At 45.3% G+C, this 12736-nt stretch overlaps 4 non-coding genes across 4 annotated transcripts; 3 read left to right on the forward strand and 1 right to left on the reverse strand.

Moving 5' to 3' along the window:
- Window positions 1-872: 872 nt before the first annotated feature.
- Window positions 873-1087, forward strand: LOC131705397 (small nucleolar RNA U3). The gene has a single exon (XR_009310354.1). It is a non-coding gene; the product is annotated as a small nucleolar RNA U3 (small nucleolar RNA).
- A 676-nt stretch (window positions 1088-1763) lies between these two features.
- On the forward strand, window positions 1764-1845 carry trnal-cag (transfer RNA leucine (anticodon CAG)). The gene has a single exon. It is a non-coding gene; the product is annotated as a tRNA-Leu (tRNA).
- A 328-nt stretch (window positions 1846-2173) lies between these two features.
- On the reverse strand, window positions 2174-2255 carry trnas-aga (transfer RNA serine (anticodon AGA)). Its single transcript has one exon. It is a non-coding gene; the product is annotated as a tRNA-Ser (tRNA).
- A 9878-nt stretch (window positions 2256-12133) lies between these two features.
- LOC131705439 (small nucleolar RNA U3) lies at window positions 12134-12350 on the forward strand. Its single transcript, XR_009310395.1, has one exon. It is a non-coding gene; the product is annotated as a small nucleolar RNA U3 (small nucleolar RNA).
- The last annotated feature ends 386 nt before the right edge of the window (window positions 12351-12736 follow it).

Genomic DNA, 12736 nt, shown 5'->3' on the forward strand with positions numbered 1-12736 from the left:
CTCTAGAAAAAGTAATAATAATACTAAAAAGGAGGCAAAACCATTTTTTGAGAAACCGCATTTGGGAGAAAAACTAACAGTTTGGAAACACATTTGCAAAGGCATTGGATTCTATTGTGGTGTTTCCGAACTGTTGAACGTTTCTCATTACATGCAGGTTTACTGGCTTGACAAAAAGGCGATTGACGAAAAGAATGCTGTCTCGATAGAAAAATCGTGTCAAGCAGAAATAGCTCAGCTGGGCGAGTGTTAGATTGTAACGGTCCCTGCTTCGATACCGGGTTTTTGCAAACAGCACGACTAGGGTTTTTTTTTTTTTTTTAATTAATTTTTTGAATTAAAAAAACAGCACATTTTTTCTTCAGTGTAATTGGAGGAAATAAAAAAGTATTATAGTGCCATTTTCTAATGCGATAAAGAAATGCAAAAAGCATCATCCCTGCGTGGGCTTGAAACACCAACCTTTTGATTAACAGCCGAACGTGCTAACCGATTATGGTGTTTTATTGGATAACACCCTTGGAGCTCGACAGAACAGTGTGTATGCATATTGCTAAAATGGAAACCAAATATACACGATTCAAATGGGAATCGTATTCAGATTTTAAGCACAAATTTGATAGACTTCACAGTGCAAAGGAGGAAGGCAGACAAGGCAAATGAGGCAACTGGCTCCTACATTTTAAATCATACGAGAAACTTGAACCCAATTAAGCTTTTAACCGCCTGCAGTCTGGAATGAGTTTGAAATGCTGTTGTAACACCTCACTGGGCTAAGCAATTGCATTATATGAAAGTTCCTGTTAATTTGTCAGCGGCACAGCTACCGGTGCCATTCAGAGTTGGAGGGAGACGGTCGGCCACTTACCCATAAAACAATACTTTCAGGGATCATTTCTATAGCGATTTGCTAGCGAAATGCGTTTTTAAAGTGTTTGGACTCGCTAGCCACGAGGAAGAGTGAGAGTGTTCGCTTTTGAGCGTGAAGGAGACAGTGAGTGTTGTTTTTGGCCAACTGCTCGCTGTTATTGATGACCCCTCCAGTGTTCCTTAGGGGGATGGAGGAAGCGGACACGTTCTGAGTGGGTATCTTACCAAAAGGTACGCAAGACGAACTACAGTTGCAAAGCACTGCTGCTTTTTCGATGATTGATTAAAACTATCAATCTGACTGAAAACACGGATCACATCAATTGTGATCGGTTTGATACCAATCGGCTTACATGACAGGTATTGTGGATAGACAATGTCAGATACACAGAAATGAACACGGACAGTGTTTATTAAGGGCTGACTCATTTAAATGTTCGAGAGATCTAGGTGTACTGGACAAATATACTGGATTTTTTCCATGTCGTAATTGTGCCGCCTGTGATAATGCGTTTGAAACTAGAGATAATGTGAGATAATCACTGTTACTGGCGGATTGTTTACAAATGTACTCAATTATGTTACAACTGTTTTGTCTACGAAACATATCTGTAACATTTATGTAATGCCTGTGTGGTTTTTTCATGAAGTTAATTTGCTAACAGACTGTTCTGATTTGTTTCTAACCGTGAAGCGATCGCTCTGTTTGCCGTATATTTTCTTTCTGTAAGAGGGGTGTCCTTGTGATCCCATATAGAATGCGACGAAACAGGTCGCCCTCCTTAATAGAAAGAGAAAAAGAATAAGTTCACGCACACCAGGTGATTTACTGCAGCGTCAGACATTGGAGGTTCAGCAGTGTACTGCATTGTTGGGCATAGTCGTCGGTGTCAGTTAGGATGGCCGAGCGGTCTAAGGCGCTGCGTTCAGGTCGCAGTCTCTCTGGAGGCGTGGGTTCGAATCCCACTTCTGACAAATCTTTTTGTTCATTTATTTCTTAAAACGTCCACCGAACGCTTGGTAATTTGATTTGTTTTTCTTGTTAGTATTCAAATCACAAGGTCGTTAAATGAGAGAAAGTCACCGCAAGCCTGCACCTCACCACATCCTTCGCGGGTTCGATCCCCGTACGGGCCATGGCTTTTCTTCCAGAAACCACAGCATTTGTAATGGTGCCAAAATGAACAATCTTTAACAAAATGAACCGAAGCGATATGAAGTACAACCAGTAATATTTCAGACTTCCTGAGCTTTAAACATGTATTAACTATGAACACATACAATCAATTAAAAACAAAGCTTACGTAGTCGGCAGGATTCGAACCTGCGCGGGGAAACCCCAATGGATTTCTAGTCCATCGCCTTAACCACTCGGCCACGACTACATGCTCGCACAATTGTTTGTGAAAACATCCAAAAGAAGTAAATGACACCCGCAGTAATGTTGTAGATGGCAGTAGGGCTAACTAATGAACCGAAGTCAAATGCCTTTGTTGAAACTCTGTCAGAATTGTACAAGGCAAGCACACGTGGGAAATGTAAATACAATATAATTTCTGTTAACGTTCATAATAATGAATACATCATTATTTCAAAATACGTAGCTATTTAACTGATCTTTTCAAAAAACACCCCCATCCACAAAAACAGAGTAGTTATTTATTTCAACGGAAAAATTGACTTGCTTCATGGCTGCTGCCAGAGCACTCGAGCACGTTCTGGAAAGCGTGAGCGGACTTAGCAGATAACAAGATCTACAAAATATCACATGCTAATAAAACATACCATTGTTAGAAAGTCTTTGATTTACGGCTAAATGCTGCCCTCTAGTGTTCTTGAATGTTATATTGTTCTCTTTATACACGTCATCTTAGTGAGACAGTTTCCTTATGAGTCAGCTTAGATAGTCGTTTTTTCTGTATTGTCATAGACGGCTGAGAGTAAGCAAGCCCTTTCTTACACGAATAATCCATCTATCTGTGCGTCAGTGCCGAAATGTAAGTAATAATCTTAGTTATAAGTATTTCATCATCATTTCTGTTTAAGTTGATATCAGTATTTATACGTAAGATTTAAGTTTAATGATTGTAAACATAGCATAGTAAGCTCATGCATATTCACTCTGCCAATCGCAATGTTTCCTTAGTTTACTTAATTCCTTGTTTATTGGAACAAGCAGGGTTTATAGAAATCGTTGTTTCTTGTTTATTACAGACCACAGATACTAGCATTACCCAGATACTAGTATAACACAGATACTAGTATAACACGGATAATATTATCTCCTCGTTGGTGATTATAAACACGGATTGTTTACTTGATGCACGTTCTGAATAAACCCACACGTTCTGGAAGTACCTGTCTCCCCGTGTCTACTCATCTGACCGTGAGCCTATCCTTAGGCATCTGTTCAACTTCACCAAAAGAACTAGTCTAGCCTGAAGAGGTCCCTGTCCTCTGTTACATGGTCCTTCGAGCCGGATCTTACTGAACAGACTGACCTAAGTATAAAATGGATAACAAGCAAAATGCTGATGGACCTAATCCTGTCACCCACGGCGCCAGTGCAGACAGCATGGATATCTCCAGTGCTGTGAACCCAGTTAACCCATTAACTACCAGCCTACCTTATCCTGCTGTTGCCACCACCACCGTAGTGGACACCCCGACTGTCTGTACAGTGACAATATCCCAACCACTGGGCCCAACCGTCAGTACAGGCAGCCAGCCATCAGTGTGTGCCCGTATCCCCCGGGAGAGACAAATTCCGCAATACCTTTCAGACTATGACATGGGATACCACCCGTCACGGGCACCCATCACCACACAACATGCCCGAGCACCACAGAGCGAGGCAAGCACCCAAAGCAGATCACGCTCATGCCAGAGCAGAAAGTTTGATATCGCATCTCAGCGAAGCAGCCGTATCACACAGCTCAGCTCACGCACCGCACGCAGCCATGCCTCAAGCACATCACTCAGGGATTCACAGTCAGCCATTCTCCGGGAAGAACAAAAACGAGCCGAACTGGAAGAGCTGAAACGTCAGATAGCTGAGGACAACAGGGCTGATGAACAATACAGACAACTAGATTATCAAGCCTGTGAGGCCCTCCGACAGAGAGAAATGATTACACAACAACTGTGGAGACAACGGCGCCTCAGGAAGGTAGAAAGACAACTAGAAGAAGCTCAGATGATTACATCATTCATCAAAGAAAATGAACAAAGTGAGGGCATCACGTCACTTTCAGGTGATGCCGGTGCAGAACAGCTTACCATTACTTCAGTGAGCAACACTGCAATGCCTCCTACAGGCCCCCAGCAGACCAAGACTGGTTCTAATGCCCAACAGAGCACTCTGAACGCTGAGGCAACGCCCTACCCTCCAGCCAGTCAGCCCAAGGCTGTAGGCCTATCACTGCAATGGGACTGCACCACAGACAGTTCTGCGGTCGCCCAGCCTTCCCAACCTATCCAAAGTCCAATATGGCAAGCACCCACCACCACAGGGACTGACCCGGGCCACAATGTGCTACCTACGGGATCAGTACCTATTTACCTAGTCAATCAGGCTTCTCCAGCCAACTTACCACCTGCTGTCCATGACACAGTCTCATCGTTTATACCTGGAGCAGCTAACCTACAACAGCCTCACCCTGTCAATACGCCTCTTCACCCCTCAGTAGGAGAAACACCCTGTTCATCGGTAGCCTACCAGGCATTACCAGCAGCATCACCATACATGCAACCTATGTATCCACCTGGGGTACTTCCTGCACCAAACCTGATGGACCTGCTAATTGCCTCCTCACATGGTATACCGAAGCCTACCCTTCCCTACTTCGAGAATGGTAAAGAGAGTGACTTTGCCCTCCTCAAGATGGCACTAGACAGCCTTATGTACAACCATAGTCACCTCACCGAGCAGTACAAGTACCAAGTGCTGTTAGGTCGCCTAAAACTCCCCAGTGCATACAAGTTAGCCAAGGCTTATATGCACGACCCCAAGCCATACACTGCTGCACTCCAGGCCCTGAAGGATAAATATGGGCAGCCACGTCAACTTGTTCAGTGTGAGATAGGTACCATCATGAATGCTCCACCAATTAAGTTTGGAGACGCTGAAGACTTTGATGACTTCGCTCTAGCGGTGCACTCCCTGGTTGGCATGCTGCAATCTCTCGAAGGAGAGAATGGATACGAACTAAAGTGCGGCTCACACGTCGACCGACTCATGAGCAAGCTACCTGCAAGCTACCGTGATGGATTCGTGGAGTACTGCATCAACCGTGGCATACTGAGAGCTGATGCAGACCAAACTTACACTCTCTGTGACTTGTCCGCCTGGCTGCAGACCAAGTCACGCGCTAAACGAATATCTAACCGGGCAGCCGTCCTCTATAAGGGAGAGACCCAAAAGCCAGATAAGAAGGAGCAATGCTGTACATTCAAGAAGAAACAGCAACCAACATCAGTGTACTACAATACAGAGTCCATGCCAGCCAATCCAACGTCACGCTCCTCAACCAGTCCGATATCACCTACAAAGAGGAAAGACAAGCCGAAACCATACTGCCCCCGTTGCGATAATAGTGAACACTATCTCAATGCATGTGCAGAGTTCAAGAAGCTCTCCACGGAACAGATTATCAAGTGGATTACAGAGAAAGAACGCTGTTGGAGATGTGGACGATCACACTCTCCAGAGTTTTGCACCCTCAAGAAGCCTTGCAACACATGTAAGGAGCTGCACCTTACTGTCCTGCATGATGCTGTTCAGAAAGGATGCAAGAACGTTCTTATGACTGGCATCGAGCCTGAAACTATCTACTTCGACCGGCCAAACCGCCCTCACAATGTGATGCTGAAGGTGGTGAAAGTGCTTCTACACCATGCAGGCCAAACCGTCGAAACTTATGCTGTACAGGATGATGGATCCGAGAGGACAGTCGTCTTGACTCCAGCAGTCCAACAGCTCAAGTTAAAAAAACAACCAGAAACGATGACACTCCGAACAGTGCGACAGGACATTGTACAAGTTCGTGGTGCTTCAGTCACGTTTGACATATCCCCTGCTGATGATCCCAGCACGAAGTACAAGATACATCATGCCTTCACAGCGGATACTCTCGGTCTTTCAGAGTATTCTTACCCAACTAATGTCCTACAGAAGCGCTACCCTCATCTTCGTGGGCTCCCATTACCCCAGATAGACAAGGCTCATCCGATGGTCCTAATTGGTTCAGACTTCCCACATCTGGTAATACCCATAAAGCCAGTGAATTTAGGCCCGCCTGGGGCTCCAGTTGCAGTTTGTACCAACCTAGGCTGGGCGCTACAGGGTCCTGCTAGTTTTCTCAAGCAACAAACCAGTGAACAGCAATGTTTGCTGACGGCTATTATGCCTTCAACATCTGATCTGCTGAAGAATGTTGAGAGACTCTGGCAGGTGGACACCCTACCATTCATTAATGAGAAACATGCAACCCGATCAAAGCAAGATCAGCAGGCTATAGAACTACTGGAGGCAAAGACCATTAGAGTGGACGAAAAAGGAGTACAGCGCTACGCCACACCATTACTTCGAGTCCAAGACAGCCCCCACTTCCAAGCAACGAAGGAGGCGGTACTCCCCAACCTTCGACGCACGGAGCGACGCCTTGCAAAGGATCCACAACTTGCTCAAGTTCATAACCAACTAATCCAACAGCTAGTAGATGCAGGGTATGTAAAGATACTGAGTCAAGAAGAAGTTGAAGCTTCAGAAGAATCTTGGTATTTCCCGCATCACGTAGTGCAGCACAATGGCAAGAACCGACTGGTGTTCAACTGCTCCTACCAACATGATGGTCTAGTGCTGAATAATCATCTGCTCCCGGGACCTACCCTCGGTCCATCCCTGCTAGGAGTACTACTCAGATTCAGACAACACAAAGTCGCAATCTGTGGTGACATAAAAGCTATGTTTCACCAGGTACGCCTCCTGCCTGCAGACAAGCCGCTGCTCAGATTCATTTGGAGAGGCATGGAACGGGACAAACCCCCAAATGTCTACGAATGGCAAGTCTTGCCCTTTGGCACTACCTGCAGCCCCTGCTGTGCCACTTTCGCCTTACGTAAGCACGCACATGACAACAGTGATGGAAATGAAGATGTCCTAGACTCCATCGACAAGGCCTTCTATGTCGACAACTGCTTACAAAGTTTGACTACGGCAGCTGCCGCTAAACAGCTCATTGACAAGATGCGCAATCAACTGTCATCCGGCGGCTTTGAAATCAGACAGTGGGCCAGCAACTTGCCCTCTGTAGTCGAACACCTACCTCCCGAAACGAGATCTGAAAGCTGTGAATTGTGGCTCTCTCAGAGCAGCGGGGACCCCCAAGAACCTACTCTTGGGCTACGCTGGAACTGCAGTACAGATGAGATAGGCTATAAACACCGCCCAGTAGAGTACCCAGAGCCAACCATGAGGAATATTTATAAGGTTCTCGCCAGTCAATATGACCCCCTTGGTTATATCACTCCATATACAGCCAGAGCCAAGGTACTCGTCCAAGATCTATGGAAGACAGAAAGAGGTTGGGATGATCCTATCAAACCTCAGAGTCTGCTGGAGCGATGGCTTACCTGGGAGAGTGAGCTCAGTGACCTACCGAGAGTTACAATGCCAAGGTGCTACATCCCACCTTGTGCCAACGTATCAACCTCAAAGAGGGATCTTCATATCTTCTGTGACGCTGCTGAGCGCATATATGGCTCAGTTGCTTACCTTCGCACGGAAGACAATTATGGCCACATCCACGTCAGCTTCATCATGGCTAGATCCCGTGTAGCTCCCAAACACCAGCTTTCCATGCCACGCCTTGAACTCTGCGCAGCGCTCACCGGAGCCCAGCTCGCCCAAATGCTCTGCACAGAACTGACTCTGCCTATCACACAGGTGCTTTTATGGAGCGACTCCACAACTGTCCTCACCTGGCTGAAATCTGACTCCTGCAGGTACAAGGTATTTGTAGGCACCCGAGTGTCAGAGATTCAGAATCTCACCGATGTCAGAAAATGGCGTTACGTGGACACGGCCAATAATCCGGCAGACGACATAACACGAGGTAAATCCCTGCGAGAACTAGGTCAGCACAACCGCTGGAGACATGGTCCTCCTTTTCTGTCTCAGCCACCAGAGAAATGGCCGTCAATACCATCCGCGGAGTATGGAGAGGATCCCGCTGAATTGAAGAAAGCAGTGTTCTGTGGAAATGTCTCCATACAACAGTCTATCAACCTTCCCAATCCTAGTCAGTTCAGCACCTGGAATGACCTGATCGTAGCCACACAGCAGTCCCTTGATGGGGCGGCCAGCAGCGATACAAGTTCCACACAGACAGCTGAACGCCGGATGGAGGCCGAGATCCTCCTCTTACAGCAAGTTCAGGCAGATAGCTTTTCAGGGGAGTTGAATGCCCTTGAGACAGGCAAAGATATACCAGCAAATAGCCGTCTATGGACTCTTTCACCCGAGTATGACCAGTGCCTCAGACTCATTAGAGTAGGGGGTAGGCTACGCCAAGCTGAGGGCCTGGACCCAGATTCAATCCATCCCATTGTGTTGGACCCGAGCCATCCAATAACAAAGCTCCTCATACAAGACTACGATGAAAGGCTTCTCCACCCTGGACCAGAACGAGTCCTTGCTGAAATCAGGCGTAAGTATTGGATACTACGCAGCCGAGAGGCCATCCGCCGACACCAATACACCTGCCAACAATGCCGTAGGTGGCGCGCCAACCCTGAAGTGCCGAAAATGGCAGACTTGCCTCCTGCACGCTTACGCCTTTATAAGCCCCCTTTCTGGTCTACAGGAGTAGACTGCTTCGGTCCTTTCACCATCAAAATTGGTCGGAGAACAGAGAAACGCTGGGGCATTATATTCAAGTGCCTAACGACCCGTTGCGTCCACCTTGACCTCTTGGAGAACCTCGACACGGATGCCTTCCTGATGGCATTCCGACGCTTCGTCTCTCGACGGGGCAAGCCCTTTGAAATCCTTTCTGATCGAGGCACCAACTTTCGTGGTGGAGATAATGAACTACAAGAGGCTATCGCCAGCATGGAGCCTTCACTTAAACAGCAGCTTGCCGATCAGAAAGTGACCTTCCGATTCAACCCGCCAAACGCTCCGCACTTCGGTGGAACCTGGGAACGTGAGATTAAGTCGGTGAAGAATGCTCTGCGCGTGGTGCTTGGTGACCGTACTGTGACTGAGCCTGTTCTATGCACCGTCCTCATCGAAGTTGAAGGGATTCTGAATTCTAAGCCCCTTGGCTACGTGTCTTCAGATGTAGCTGATCCGGATCCGATTACTCCCAATGTGCTTCTAATGGGACGTCGGGACGCATCCCTTCCTCAGGTGATATACCCATCAAACGATCTGTTAGGCCGACGCCGTTGGCGCCACAGCCAGATTCTTGCAGACAACTTTTGGGCCAAGTTTGTAAGACATTATCTCCCAGATCTTCAGGTACGCCAGAAGTGGCACAAGGACTGCAAAGACTTGACAGTTGACCAGGTTGTCATGATCGTCGACCCCCAGCTACCTCGTGCTCTGTGGCCGACCGGCAAGGTTACAGAGACCCACCGAGGACGAGATGGTCGCATCCGAACAGCCAAAGTCCAGGTCCGGGACCGGGCCTACATCCGTCCAGTAGCCAGATTGATCCGGCTTCCCTTTCTCAAGGAAGAGGATGAGGATATCCAGACCAACTGAACAGCCAGAGACTTTCCTCCTGACTTGCAAATTTTCTATACAAATTTGGGGGCGGCTGTGTTAGAAAGTCTTTGATTTACGGCTAAATGCTGCCCTCTAGTGTTCATGAATGTTATATTGTTCTCTTTATACACGTCATCTTAGTGAGACAGTTTCCTTATGAGTCAGCTTAGATAGTCGTTTTTTCTGTATTGTCATAGACGGCTGAGAGTAAGCAAGCCCTTTCTTACACGAATAATCCATCTATCTGTGCGTCAGTGCCGAAATGTAAGTAATAATCTTAGTTATAAGTATTTCATCATCATTTCTGTTTAAGTTGATATCAGTATTTATACGTAAGATTTAAGTTTAATGATTGTAAACATAGCATAGTAAGCTCATGCATATTCACTCTGCCAATCGCAATGTTTCCTTAGTTTACTTAATTCCTTGTTTATTGGAACAAGCAGGGTTTATAGAAATCGTTGTTTCTTGTTTATTACAGACCACAGATACTAGCATTACCCAGATACTAGTATAACACAGATACTAGTATAACACGGATAATATTATCTCCTCGTTGGTGATTATAAACACGGATTGTTTACTTGATGCACGTTCTGAATAAACCCACACGTTCTGGAAGTACCTGTCTCCCCGTGTCTACTCATCTGACCGTGAGCCTATCCTTAGGCATCTGTTCAACTTCACCAAAAGAACTAGTCTAGCCTGAAGAGGTCCCTGTCCTCTGTTACACCATAATTATGTTCGTTTTTATTATACATGGCGACTTACAGAGACTAGGGTGTGTGAACTATGCATCAGCTGCAGAGTCACTTACAGTTACATCTCACCTGAAAACGGAGCACAAGAAAGTTACGTGACTTGCTCAGGGTCACACAATGAGTCAGTGGCTGAGGTGGGATTTGTACCGGGGGACCTCCTGGTTACAAGCCCTTTATCTTTAACCACTGGACCACGCAGCCTCCTATAACAAAATCACACAGCAGATTTGAATCGAACTCACAATACCTGGCTTAGGAGGCCAGTGCTTTAGCCATTAGGCCACAAGGGCTGACACGCATCACACATTTGGTAGTACGAAAGAAAGTGGGAACAATAGTATCGTGGTTTAATACATAATATCCAAGCCATCGTTGGTGTTCAAAAACAGCAGAGTGTTACATTGGGAAAGGGCCGTACTTGTCAGTACGTATTTGACATTCATGTGGGAAGATTTAAGATTGTGAAGAAGTTTAAATATGCTGCGTATTTGCACATTGGGAACCTTACATAATTAGGTTTTTGATTAATGCCACTTTCTTACGGACAGTAATCAAGGTGACGCTACAAGACCAGAGCCAATAAAGCAGTTTTTTTCCTGTCCTTTCATTACCATATTCTAGTGTGCTTCTTCAGAATATGCGTGAATCGTGAAAACATCTTGCCAATATGTGAACAAAGCCAGCATTCACTTTATTGATCACCATGTGGATTAACCGCTATTGGAAAACAGATGATTGTGTTAAAGATGTTAATAGATTTTTAATGTACACGTTTTAGAGCTAAACGTTTGTTGGGACAGTTCAAGCGCTGTAGCAGTGTTTAACTATTTCCTGGATGTTTGCCTTTTGGTCTTACTCTAGAAAAAGTAATAATAATAATAAAAAGTAGGCAAAACCATTTTTTGAGAAACCGCATTTGGGAGAAAAACTAACAGTTTGGAAACACATTTGCAAAGGCATTAGATTCTATTGTGGTGTTTCCGAACTGTTGAACGTTTCTCATTACATGCAGGTTTACTGGCTTGACAAAAAGGCGATTGACGAAAAGAATGCTGTCTCGATAGAAAAATCGCGTTAAGTTGAAATAGCTCAGCTGGGCGAGTGTTAGGCTGTAACGGTTCCTGCTTCGATTCCGGGTTTTTGCAAACAGCACGACTAGGGTTTTTTTTTTTTTTTAATTAATTTTTTTAATTAAAAAAAAACAGCACATTTTTTCTTCAGTGTAATTGGATGAAATAAAAACGTATTATAGTGCCATTTTCTAATGCTATTAAGAAATGCAAAATGCATCATCCTTGCGTGGGCTTGAAACACCAACATTTCGGTTAACAACCGAACGTGCTAACCGATTATGGTGTTTTATTAGATAACACCCTGGGAGCTCAACAGAACAGTGTGTATGCATATAGCTAAAATGGAAACCAAATATACACGATTCAAATGGGAATCGTGTTCAGATTTTAAGCACAAATTTGATAGACTTCACAGTGCAAAGGAGGAAGGCAGACAATGCAAATGAGGCAACTGGCTCCTACTTTTTAAATCATACGAGAAACTTGAACCCAATTAAGCTTTTAACCGCCTGCAGTCTGGAATGAGTTTGAAATGTTGTTGTAACACCTCACTGGGCAACAGCAATTGCATTATATGAAAGTTCCTGTTAATTTGTCAGCGGCACAGCTACCGGTGCCACTCAGAGTTGGAGGGAGACGGTCGGCCACTTGCCCATAAAACAATACTTTCAGGGATCATTTCTATAGCGATTTGCTAGCGAAATGCGTTTTTTAAAGTGGTTTGGACTCTCTATCCACGAGGAAGAGTGAGAGTGTTCACTTTTCAGCGTGACGGAGACAGTGAGTGTTGTTTTTGGCCAACTGCTCGCTGTTATTGATGACCCCTCCAGTGTTCCTTAGGGGGATGGAGGAAGCGGACACGTTCTGAGTGGGTATCTTACCAAAAGGTACGCAAGACGAACTACAGTTGCAAAGCACTGCTGCTTTTTCGACGACTGATTAAAACTATCAATCTGCCTGAAAACACGGATCACATTAATTGTGATCGGTTTGATACCAATAGGCTTATATGACAGGTATTGTGTATAGACAATGTCATATACACAGAAATGAACACGGACAGTGTTTATTAAGGGGTGACTCATTGAAACGTTCGAGAGATCTCGGTGTACTGGACAAATACACTGGATTTTTTCCATGTCGTAATTGTGCCGGCTGTGATAATGCGTTTGAAACTAGAGATAATGTGAGATAATCACTGTTACTGGCGGATTGTTTACAAATATACTCAATTATGTTACAACTTTTGTGTCTACGAA

Source organism: Acipenser ruthenus, chromosome 35 (assembly GCF_902713425.1).
Source record: "Acipenser ruthenus chromosome 35, fAciRut3.2 maternal haplotype, whole genome shotgun sequence".
In the NCBI taxonomy this organism is placed as follows: domain Eukaryota; kingdom Metazoa; phylum Chordata; class Actinopteri; order Acipenseriformes; family Acipenseridae; genus Acipenser; species Acipenser ruthenus.